Source organism: Nomia melanderi, chromosome 11 (genome assembly GCF_051020985.1).
Source record: "Nomia melanderi isolate GNS246 chromosome 11, iyNomMela1, whole genome shotgun sequence".
Taxonomy (NCBI): domain Eukaryota; kingdom Metazoa; phylum Arthropoda; class Insecta; order Hymenoptera; family Halictidae; genus Nomia; species Nomia melanderi.
Window position 1 is genome coordinate 2,963,239 of NC_135009.1, and position 12,374 is coordinate 2,975,612.

Sequence of the window (12,374 nt, forward strand, 5' to 3'; positions counted from 1 at the left end):
GAAATTTATATTCACTAAAAGCGACATTACTTCGGAAAAGCAAGAATTACGATCTACCGTTAGCAGTTTTAAGTAGGTTAATTTCAAGATGGTTTCGGTGCCCAGCCCGCCCCGGAACTTGCCCCAAGTTACGGATTACTTTCATCAAACTTCTTGTCACAAACTCATACTAATTTTGCGAATATAATCAAGTAAAAATTACTTAAAGGAATTTCATTTTATCGATGATAGGTTACCCAAGATGATGCAAAACTCAGTGAAAGAGCATGAGCCACTGATAAGAAACCGACAAGTGCTTCGTTGAAGCATAAATAACTTTCAGAATTTCATTAACGGTGAAAGCTTACGAATAAACGAATCTTTAAAAAACCTTCCAGAATATATGTCAACGATGTTGCAATTTCTGAATCCTCACAGAATTCAGAGAAGGACTTTTAAAAACCGTAACGTTAAGCAATATTCGAATACATGGCAGAACGTTCAAAAGATTACAGCGCCCGTGAAAAAATTCCGCAAATTAAGAATGTGGGACGCTCAGATTTTCTTATTCAGATAGAACACGGGTTCTAATTCCGAGTGATATTCCGTATATTTCATAACGTAAAATTAAAGAAGTTCATTCCTCACGTTAAAAAATTCCTTCCTGCAAAGTTTAACGGACGACAGCCTCTGGAGCACGTAATACGTACCAGTTCCGGCGTGGCTCGAAACCACTTTAATGTGCTCGTTAAAGTCCCAGCCATTTGGAGGCAACACTTTATGAATTAAATCCTCGTTACTTCACGAAATTAAAAACCGTTGGAACTTACCGCATCGAGGGGTTCATAGGATGGATTCTTCTTCAATGCATTAATTGGTCGTTGCCAATCCCCTGAAAAATACAAAAACGGGGCCCATTAATAAAATTCAGATTTAATAGAACTTCATAGAAAAATTGATTGGATTAACCTTCATGATTTTGAGAAGGATAATAAAGATGCATGTAATATTTGATACTAATTTTGGAACTTAACCCTTCATTTCATGATTTCCTTCTCAACTGTGATCGATTTAACTGCTTTGCAATTAATAATATATTTTACAGCAAATACAGAGTTTAGATATGCCTACAATTGTTTCTTTTTTCAATATATTATTAATTTAAATATTAATTATTATTACAAATTCTAAAGTATAATAATTTATAATTGAAGAATAATATTTAATTTGAATTCAAAAGAATTGAGTTGTATTTATGTTTCTTAAATTCTGTTTGAAATTTTTACCCTAAGTCTGATACGGTATTATAAGGCGAGGAGTTAACAAAGTATTAAGCCTTCAAGAAATATTTGAAAGAAAAGAAAATACAGTGAGTCACAGCCAAAATCGTACATCACATATACGAATACGTTTCGTCTCGTGAAAAAGTTCAGGAAGGATATGGGGGAAAAAATATCGTGAATCTATATTGTAAATGTATCTATATTTATTATGTAGTAGTATCAAAAGGAACAAAGTTGTCTAAATATAAAAAAAACAAAGTTACTATAATTCAGCCTGGAAAACGTCTCACAGCTAAAATCGTACATTTGTAGAAAAGTGACCAACAATTTGTTTAAATTAAAAATTAATATTTTGTTGGGTGCCCACGACTACATTCTACCGCACGCAATCTATTTGGCATAGATTTTACCAATTTTTCAGTAAAACTGGGTTCAATTTTTCTCCATTCCTCCATTAATACCCTTTTTAAATCATTTTTATTTTTAATAGTATGTTTCCGGATTCTAATCTCTAATTCATTCCAGACGTGCTCTATCACGTTCAAATCAGGTGATTGTGGAGGTGCGTTTAGTACTTTAGGGCAATTATACAGTACCCACATTTTGGCTACATGCGATGTGTGTTTGGGATCATTGTCGCTATAAAACTTAAACGAATTCAAAACCCCTAATTTTTCGGCACTGTCCCTCAAATTGTTTTTCAAAATATTTATGTAATCATATTTATTCATGTTACCTTCGATAAATGCTAAGTTACCTACTCCGGCAGCGGACATGCAGCCCCAGACCATTACTGATTGCCCTCCATGTTTCACGGTACTGTTTAAATTTTGTATTTTAAACTCCTCATTTGGTCGACGCCACACCGTAATTTTTCCATCTGAATGAAATATGTTAAATTTACTTTCGTCCGTAAATATAGTTTCTTTCCAAAAATCAAAATCTTTGTATATATATTCTCTTGCGAAATCTAGTCTCTTTCTTCTATTCTTCTCGTTTATAAGAGGCTTATTCCGAGCTGTACGACCGTGAAAATTATGTTTTCTGAGTATTCTTCTTATTGTTTCTGGATATACACTTTTCCCTAAATATGTTTCTACTTCATTAGTAAGTTTAGGTGCACTGATCTTCGGATTCTCTTTAATTTTTCGTACTATCCATCTTTCGTCGTACGCGTTGAACTTTTTCTTTGGAGCTTTTCTTGACGCATTACTTATTCTATTTTCGTTTTGGTATCGTTTTACAATATATTGAACAGTACTGGCACTTCTACCAATAATCTTCGCAATTTCACGATAGCTTTTTCCACTTTGAAAATTTCTGATAACTATTTGTCGCTCTTCTATCGTTGTCTGCTTCATTATTACTATCTTTCTCTTTTTTTTTCAACTACGAACCTTACGACGCTAAACGACAACTGCGAATACGCCAAACAATGTAATCTTTTATTTGTTCCATAATTTTCATTTGTTTTCAGGGATTCCCCTTGGGGAATATTACAAAATATATATACTGTACGATTTTAGCTGTGAGACTTTTCCAGACTGAATCATAGTAACTTTGTTTTTTTTTATATTTAGACAACTTTGTTCCTTTTGATACTATTATATAATAAATATAGATACATTTACAATATAGATTCATGATATTTTTTCCCCCATATCTTTCCTGAACTTTTTCACGAGATGAAACGTATTTGTATATGTGATGTACGATTTTGGCTGTGACTCACTGTAAGTCCTGACAAGTGTTAAAATGATATGTAACAATTAGATATCAAAAATTAAACTATACATAATATAGGTTTTATCTCATATTTGAAGTCAATTGTGACACTATCTTGATGTTTCGAATTAAACAATCGAAAAATTATTTGACGAACATGGAAGGTTGCTTGCAACTCTTTAATTTCTTTTTTAGATACTTTTCTTATAGCAGAGATTTAATGGTTTATTTCAGTGTTTCTAGATAGTAATCGTATAATTTGCATCGCACTCTTTCAAAAGTTATCTACTATTACAAATAATAAAATAAGTTGATGAAATTTAAGTAAACACGATAAAACAACCATAAAATTGCAACGCAATTAATATGTTACTTCATTACTTTCGGAACAGCCATTTTAAAATTCGTTAGACATTATAAGTAATAATTATATAGAATATCGTAACATTAAAATATATCGTGAATATATGAACAATATACTCATTAATATAGTAACTGAAAATGGGGTGTGTTGAAATGATATTATTATATGTGATTCGACTACAGAACGATTCGTCAATGATAATAATCTACAAAAGCTATGCACTATAGATGTAAATTCACAAAAAACAATAATCTTTCGAAAGAATACATTACTAAATAAATAAATCGTGTTTCTGCACAAAAGCATACTAAAAACTTCAAACACAAACAACCAGCTACTCTAACAAAACCTGTTCGAAGGAGAACAGAACGTACAATCAATCTTCAACCGACTGTAAACACCAATTGTTTCAAAAGCGACGTTCAATCAAAGCAAGCGTTCCCCACGATTAAAAACAAATTCGTTGCAAAGAATCCAACAACAACGAACGATCGGCCGAAGAGCGGGATCGCTTCACACGCGAGCCCCGTCCAAGAGAATCATCGCGTCCCGATTTTTTCGCCGCACGATGACAGCGGAGCTGCAATTTTTCACGGGCATAAATGCAATTTGCTTTCCATCACGTTCGCGTTCGAGTTAACAACTTCATACCCGTCGCGATGTTTATCCGTTCCACCCCCGCGGAACAATTACGTTTTCCCGGGGCAGGGAAGATTACGTAGAAAGCACGGGAGACACGCGGAGGCGGCGACGCGAGGAGAGTTGGTCCGATAAAAAATGAGCCACGGTCGAAAGTGGGAATTTACAAGGGTCAAAAAGAATTTGCCAGGAAACGAGGGCGAGACGATCCGATTACGAGCGACGAACGCCATACGAAACGCGGATCTCGGGTAGCGTTTGCATGCGTAATGCTCGTCGGATACGACTTAATTACACGGCCAGCCGTAAACCTGCGCTGAATCATTGTCGCAACCTTCTCGATTTACGTCGCGCGACGTCGTGACCGATGAGTTACCGACCATTTCTGCCTGCTGATTTATACGGGAATGTACTTAGCATTCCGGAAGACCGGAGAAAGCGCGGAACGGTATTGGTTATACAGGCATTAACTCGTTAAGCGTGGAATTTAGTTTGAAAAATCTTCTATTGTGCACGCAATAAAAGCAAGTAATGAAGTGTATTCTCGTTAAACGCAGGCCAAATGCACTTATAATATATTCTAATGAAAAAATAATGCGAAACACAGGAGAATTACATGTTTGTCTAAACAAATAAATAGTAATTGAAAAAGTTAGCACCATTTCGAGTTTTAAGGCGACGTATATACTCGTCAAACGCAGTTAACTCGTTAAAAATTAAAGGTGATGCTATAGTTCTGTATCCATCGCAAACTGTTTTTCGATTATCTTACAAAATATATAAAAAACGAATGTGCTGCATCTGAATATTATTATTTCCAATGTTTTCCCATTTAGTAGAGTTAGCTTTGACGAATTATTTTTTTAAAGCATAATAATTGTAAAAACTTTGGTGGTAAGAATGTATTAATTGTTCAGTATTCACAAATAACAATCGGATTGACTTTATTCGTTATTTTGAATAATTCTTGCTCAACACTGGTTACAGCTGTAGAAGTCAACAATAGATTTCACCGACACTGTTTTGATTGACGAGAATTTACTAATAACAACAGTAACCCTTTTCATGTGACATTTTACTGTTTCGACATTTTTGTTTTTCTTTTAAAAATTGATAATCATAGGCTGGGGATAGGTACGTGTACTCAGCATTGTCCAGGAGAAGAGCCCTGAAAGGAAAATAGGAAAAATAGGTAATAAAATATTTTTTTATATGATACAAATAGAATAAAACAATATATACGCATTATGTGCTATGATTTCAACATAACCCGAAATCACGGTATTTTTTTGCATACGATATGGCTCCCGGGACAACACAAGTGCAAGAGGGATCTGTCACTATGCGTTTTGTTTATAATTTTAATTGGTTACGTGTAAGCGTGTTGACGATTAGCAAATTAGTACTGGAAATGAGATGAGAACGAAACAAAATTTACCAATACTTTCCAGGGGTCAACTACTGTGCAACAAAGAGCTTTACAACTTCGTTGGGACGCGAGGGTGTTTTGATATGTTTCTTTTTACACTGTTGAAGCATGTAAGTCAGTAAGTACTGCTGAGAAGTAAAGCTCGATTGTCGTGTAACTGTTTTTCTAATATGGAACACAGTCACGGGAAAAGTAAACGGGTAACACATTCTAAATGAAACACTTGGTGAAAGGGGTGCTTATATTAAGAGGTACTTATACAAAGTGTATTTTGATGTATGTGAAAGTGCAAACAAGCCTGTGCGGGGAATGTGAAGGAAAGTACATTTTTATTTGACAGAAATATGATTAAATAGACTATATATTATTGAGAACAGAAATATTTCTTGTCAAATATAGAATTCTTAAGTTTGAAGTGTTAGATATTCGATACAAACAAAATTTGTATTCACTTTTCAATAGATACTTCATTTCCAATATATTTTGTAAATGTACATGTTTAAAATATTACAAAAAGATTGATGAGGATCTGAAACTGATTATTACTAATAAAACATGGATTTATTTCTATTACTTTCAAAATGCAAAAAAGATATTTTACGCAGTTTTTTATACAATTTCTCTGTAACGCAAATTAGTAGTAATCGACTATCTGCTACAACAATTAATAGCATTTACTCATACAAAACATAGAGAAATATTTACTTTATTACTCAGAAATTTATTACTCAAAGAAAATATTTTTGTTGAGACAATGACTAAAATATGTCAATATTATATGTAGCTTAACATTTATTTCCAAAACAATTAACATATATAAATTAACAATTTCCACAATGTAAAAGAAGGAAACTAAAATGAAGAAATTTTACGTCCCTGTCCTTTTAAATAAAATGTATATTATTTTCTGTTAAATTAAAAAAATATTTTCTAAATTGTGATTTTTTGGGATCTTAATTTTGTATATATATACGTACTATAATGTTAATGTTGTGATTTCTATGTATAAGAGAAAATAAACATTTTAATGCGAAGGGCATAAAATTATTCGAATAAATTTCATTTTACAGTGATAATTTGACCTTGTTGACAAATATTTCTATTAAAATCACAGTTAAATTATTATATTTTGTTTATAACACCCTATGCACTACAGAACAATCGTATTATTAATTATCATAATTATTCATAACAATCGATAATTTAATTGTAACTCGATTGAATACAGTTTCTTATTTTGCTGGTCAATTTTTCACCGGTACGACCGTTAATATCAGCGTGTATTAATCTTGCTGTGAAGTCTGAATAATCCATATTAAACGAATTAATTTCTTCGTTAGTAAATAATAATATTAATGTTAACATGTATTGTATCATTATCCTGCTACGATATCTAAATAACTTATATCAATAAATTACATCCACATTAATTATAAACAACTTTTTTTAACACCTTTATCACATAGTCAGACCTTCTATACAAATGTTTATATTAAATTTTATGAACTAATATCATAGAATAGAAAATAATCAGAAATTTTGATAAATTAGTAAGGGTACGATTAAATTAGGAAAACTACAAAAACATTAATAATTCTTAATGAATATTTCTTTTATTAAATATCGTCTAACGATAAATTATTATACAGAGAAGAAACACTCTCAAAAAGTGCACTGATGCGCTTGCAAAATCAATTGTGTTAAATCATACAAAGTTTCTTTTCATTACATTTAGCAGTACTCAAGAATTCCTTAAAAAACTTTAATTTGTAACATTCAGATGCATCAGACATAGTAGTTAAATATTTGGCAAGCGTATATAGTGTTTCATTTCAGTAATTGCATTGTTATTCTTACAAATAGTGCAAACAGATTCAATCTGATCTTCTATAATCGGTTTGATAATCTCGTTCAATGCGATGATAAACGGAGAAAATGGTAATATAAATAAATAAATTGAGTGAATCCGACCCATTGATCTCATTGATCTTCGAATATTTTATAAAGGTTAATATTTTTAATAATTTCACTTATTACGTATAACAGCTTATTCAGGATTAGTTTCACAAATTTTAAGAAAAATAAATATATTATAAATATATTAAAAAAATATATTATAATATTAAAATATATAAACATCACGATTTATACTTTATTAAGTAACGTATCGTTTAAAAATTATATTTGTTAAGTTATATTTGATAACATTTTTTTTATTTCACATAGAATAGAAGAACATTTATGCAATAAATATTTCCGCAATAAATATTAAAACTATTCACAGTTTAATGGTAAGGACAGTTATACAAAATACAAAAACCAAATTCATCGGGTGTTATTTAAAATTTAATATTTACGGCTGTATGTAAATGTAACAAGTGCGCTAATTATATAACATATAATTTATTAAAATACTAGCAATGAGAAAAACAAAATGTAGTTTAAAAAATCTAGTTTGTTTCGATTGCAATTATAAACTCAATTATAAACTCTTTCTTAGTGTTTCACAAATTTCTTCAAACTTGATCGTGACTGAACTTTCTCTCGATAAGAAAGGAATTTAAAAGTTTAATTAAATTCTTACCCGTTAATATGATCGTGTCGAATTCATGAGATCACGTGTGAATTCACTACTAAATGATCTGATGTGGTTAAAGCTTTGCTGCTAAGGATTAAGGCACGTCACGTCCAGCTGTGCTTGCAGTTCTCGCATAGCAATCGGATTTCAATAATTAATCAAATGCGTAGCACTGAACCTAAAAATCGAATTAACAATTCGTTTGGGAAAGAAAGAGTAAAAGAACTGTATATCTTTCTGAGAAATTAATCCTTTATGTTTGAACTATATTCTATTCCGTACAAATTCACACAAATTTATATTATATAATAGTTTTTAGCTTTGGATGTTTCTATTTTTTTTATATAATATACATCTGCTATAATTACAGATCTAAATGATAAAGTCTTAGTAAAGATGAAATAAACAAAACTGGTTGTAAAATCATTTGATAATATTCCGAACTATTTTTCAAATACGAATGTTCTTAGTTCGAATGAAAAATTCAATGGCTAAAATAGAATAAGGTTCCACAGAACGACTAAACTGGAACTTTAATGTCCTGAAATAACAGGAATGCGATTGATTTGGACGGTCGTGAAATAACAATCGCAAAGACATCCTTTACAAGCTTGAACAGCCCCAAAACCTGAAGATCCAGAATAAACGAACGTCGTTGAAAGTGAACAGAAAAAAGAATAGAAGTAGGATTTTTATATATGTATAATATTCTAAGAGAGTCAAGTACCATATTAAATGTTCGGTGGATCCAGGGTTTTAAAACGATATATAATGGTTGGGAGATTTGCATAATTTAGATGGAATAAGATTGTACTGGAAAATTCATATTTCACGACTTTAATTTCAGTATAGTTTGCAAGGAAGTATTCTCCATAATACTAATTAAAAAGTTAATATAATTAAGAGAAGTTTAAACGTGTAATTTGTGTCACAAACTGTGAGCATAATTGGAAAAATAAATTGAACGTGTAAATTACAGTTTACATGAACATATCTTGATATTTTTTATTACCAAGTGGGCAGCATATTTGATTGATTTTGTTAATTCTTAATCACTACTATTACTGACGGTAAGAAATGATTTAATTTATATTTTAATATTACAAAGACGAAACATATCATTTGAAAGTACAATTAGGTACATAAACTTTTATACACAAACATTCTGTGGTCCAAATAATATACATATATTACATGCGTCATATAATAACTATATATTAAATTATTATACCTAGGTAATACGTTAAAATTATTCTTTATATCTATATAATTAAATTAAATAATATCAGCACTTAAAAATGAAATTAAACTTATGACTGCTTTCACTTTTAACAACACTAAAATTTTCAATTTTTGCATTTACTACTGTATTGCAAGATACATTATATACTAATAACGTAATTAGAGTATCTCTAACCAAACACATTTCATAAAATGTTTATTTCACGTTTCTCAACTGGTTGCATTTAAAAATTGCAACGCGATTTTTCAAATCGAACATTCGACATATTTATTTAAAATAATAAAAGAACATAAGTTATGACATCAAATGTAGCATCATTATACCAACATTTGTGAATATTATTCAACAATAATAAAAAGTAAACAAAATGAACAGCTAGAACATCTACTAAACAATGATTTCATCTTAATATAGATGCTTAAAGTCTTAACATTACGTATCCCCGCGAGCTCCTTTGATCCCATTTAATCCCTGTTATCAATCTGAGAAAGTGTAACATTCAGCCGCGAACGCAGCTGCCTCGCACATTTGAAGAGAACCGCCATGACTAAGCTATAATATAACCGTTCCACTTGCCATTTTCCCACTTTACCTTTGACTCAAGCAAAACTCGATAGCCCTTTACCGCAAAACAGCCCCGTTCATGATTTTTCGCTACTTAAAGTAGGAGCGGCGACGTCGCTTTCCGAACGGGAGGGTAGCGCGGATTCAAATTCACCGCGATGGCGAGCTGCATTGAGAGAAGTTAGAGGTGAGAAAGGGGCCACCGGAGTAGTCCTTTCGAGCTTCGAGTACCGCAGACATCTGAAAGTGGTCCGCGGTATTTTCCACTGATAGCAACGTTTCGTTTTAGAAACGTTATTAGCGAAAACGTGTCGTTTTCGTCGTTCACTTTGGCGCGAGAGTGTTTTCGAGACGTCGGTTTTGTCGGCGCCTGGAAACGAGAACCGACAGCCACGGTTGCACCTTTTTGTCGAGAACTGGTTTCTACTCGGTGAACTGTTGCCCCAATGCCGCCCGCAAAAACTGTGTCAACTGTTGCGGAGGATTCTATCGTGATCGGACACTGTTCGCAAGTTCCGTTATTTTATTATAGCGTTATGTGCGATCGACCGGTGCCGTTTATTTACGAGCCGCCACCTCTCCTCTTTAGGGTGAGCTGAAAGAGTATTGGTGCACCCAGTTTTTCGTAATAACACGAATACTGTTTACTCGTTTAACATGATAACCATCTGGCTACTTAGGACCCATCGAATTATATATGTATATATATTAAGAGAAAAAAATATATATATATACTCTTTATTTTTTCGGTTTCACAACTAAGAAAAAGAACTTACAATGGTTGTTATCGAAGCCAGAAATTTAAAAAATTATGATCACTTTTATTAATAATAATAAGCCCAATTATCAACTACTCCTTGGAAAAAATGGGTTGAAATAGTTTTCTGAAAAATGTTGCTGTTGGGGGTATTTTGATTTTATTTTACAATTTTATGGACGCAAAAGAATAATGAACTTTTTGTTAAAACTTCTGTTAAATTTTTTCGCTATCTCTTACCGTTCTCAAGATAACTACTCACATTTTCACTCATTCCTACATTCATACATTCATGCTACTGAATATTACACGTGCTTTGTTTTCTTTAATTCTTATTCTTAATTTTATCCTCATGTAACTTTATTCTAACTTTCGTTGTTTTGGTCTCTCATTCTTTTCATTCTCTTTACTCTTTCTCTCAATTTCTCCTAACCATCCCGCCACCCTCTGATCGAATTAATTATACAGTATAACTCCCTATAACGCGATTAAAACATTCCGTGTTACAAGGTTTCACGTTTACGAATTTCGCGTGAAATTCTCTTTTTGGATACTGGTCCAGCTCGCATTAAGTTGGTCCTCCGTTTGTATCATTTTCTTAAAAAAAATCTCTCTCTCATAGTTATCTTTCGACGACTTTTTAATAGTTTTATAGAGGGTCCAACAATCAAAGCGATTTTACTAAGGGAACGGACACTGAAAGATTTTTTATAGAGATGGCTTTCAACCTTCTTAAATTTTATAAGTCTAACAAAGTTTGGTTCGTTTCATATGTCACAAAGGAAATTAATTTTTTAATCTGTATACAAAGTTGCATCATGCATATGTGGCGAGCAATGCTTTAAGAATCGGTCGTAAAAAGGAAACGAAAATTTTGTGGTTAAAAGTGTTTATTGTATTTGCGAGATGTTTTAAAAAGAAGGGCACGAAATTATTTATAAATGCAGTATTGGTAGTGTATTCTTTAGAAGAAGTGTCAATGTCAAAGTTGAATTATTAAAAATATTTTTTTTCGAAAGTACTCCCTTTGATCATTTGGAATATCTCGAAAGTTATATGGTAAGAGGAGTTATAATACTAGAGTAGGTATCTCCTGTAGATGGAGGGTAATTCAAGGTCACCTAATATTTAAATCATAACTATAAATGAATAATTTTTAAAATAATAGTGGATCATGAAATAGTAAACAATCTAACGAACAATACAAAGATATCTTTATAATACTATAATCCCTTTAAATGAACCGACATTCAATTACATGAAACATCAAATGGCAATGTAATCGTTGTACGAAGTTCAAGGTTCGATATTCCCTTGACTTTTATTTCAGGATCGCAATTAGGGATGAAATTCTTTTTATTACACACGAAAGAAGATGTATCGTAAAAAAACTTCGACCTTTTTCGCTCGTTAAGCGAAGAAAACGTGTTTCGAAGCGAGGGGAGAGAAAGGGATAATGAAAATTCAGATGAAATAGGGTGTATAATCCTCAGCGTACATGCGCCGCCAACATTCCGCCGTAGAAATTGAAGTAGTAGGAGTTTTTCGACGTTAATGAGCGAGCCGTGTAATTTCGAGTAAGGATCTATCAACGAACTCAGGCCGCGTTATTTCTCACAGCTGTAGGTACGCTTAACTTTTAGGGTGATACCCAGCGTTATTATCAACCACCTTGAAGGTAGACTTGATGTACAATAGAGTGTGTTACTTTAGAGGCTCGCAAACCTGGTCGTCTCGTAATATAGCTTAACTATTTTAATGAGCAACCGTGCCGGGGAAGGTTTCAGACAGGGAATACTCACGTTTTAGGTAT

The 12,374-nt window shown here is 32.2% G+C and overlaps 1 long non-coding RNA gene across 1 annotated transcript in view; it reads right to left on the reverse strand.

The window, feature by feature from the left end:
• The window catches only part of LOC143175072 (uncharacterized), a 498,558-nt gene that overhangs the window by 214,105 nt on the left and 272,079 nt on the right, over window positions 1-12,374 (reverse strand). The window contains exon 5 of the long non-coding RNA XR_012999692.1: window positions 810-871. This is a non-coding gene — a long non-coding RNA (uncharacterized LOC143175072). The remainder of the gene's footprint in view (window positions 1-809; window positions 872-12,374) is intronic.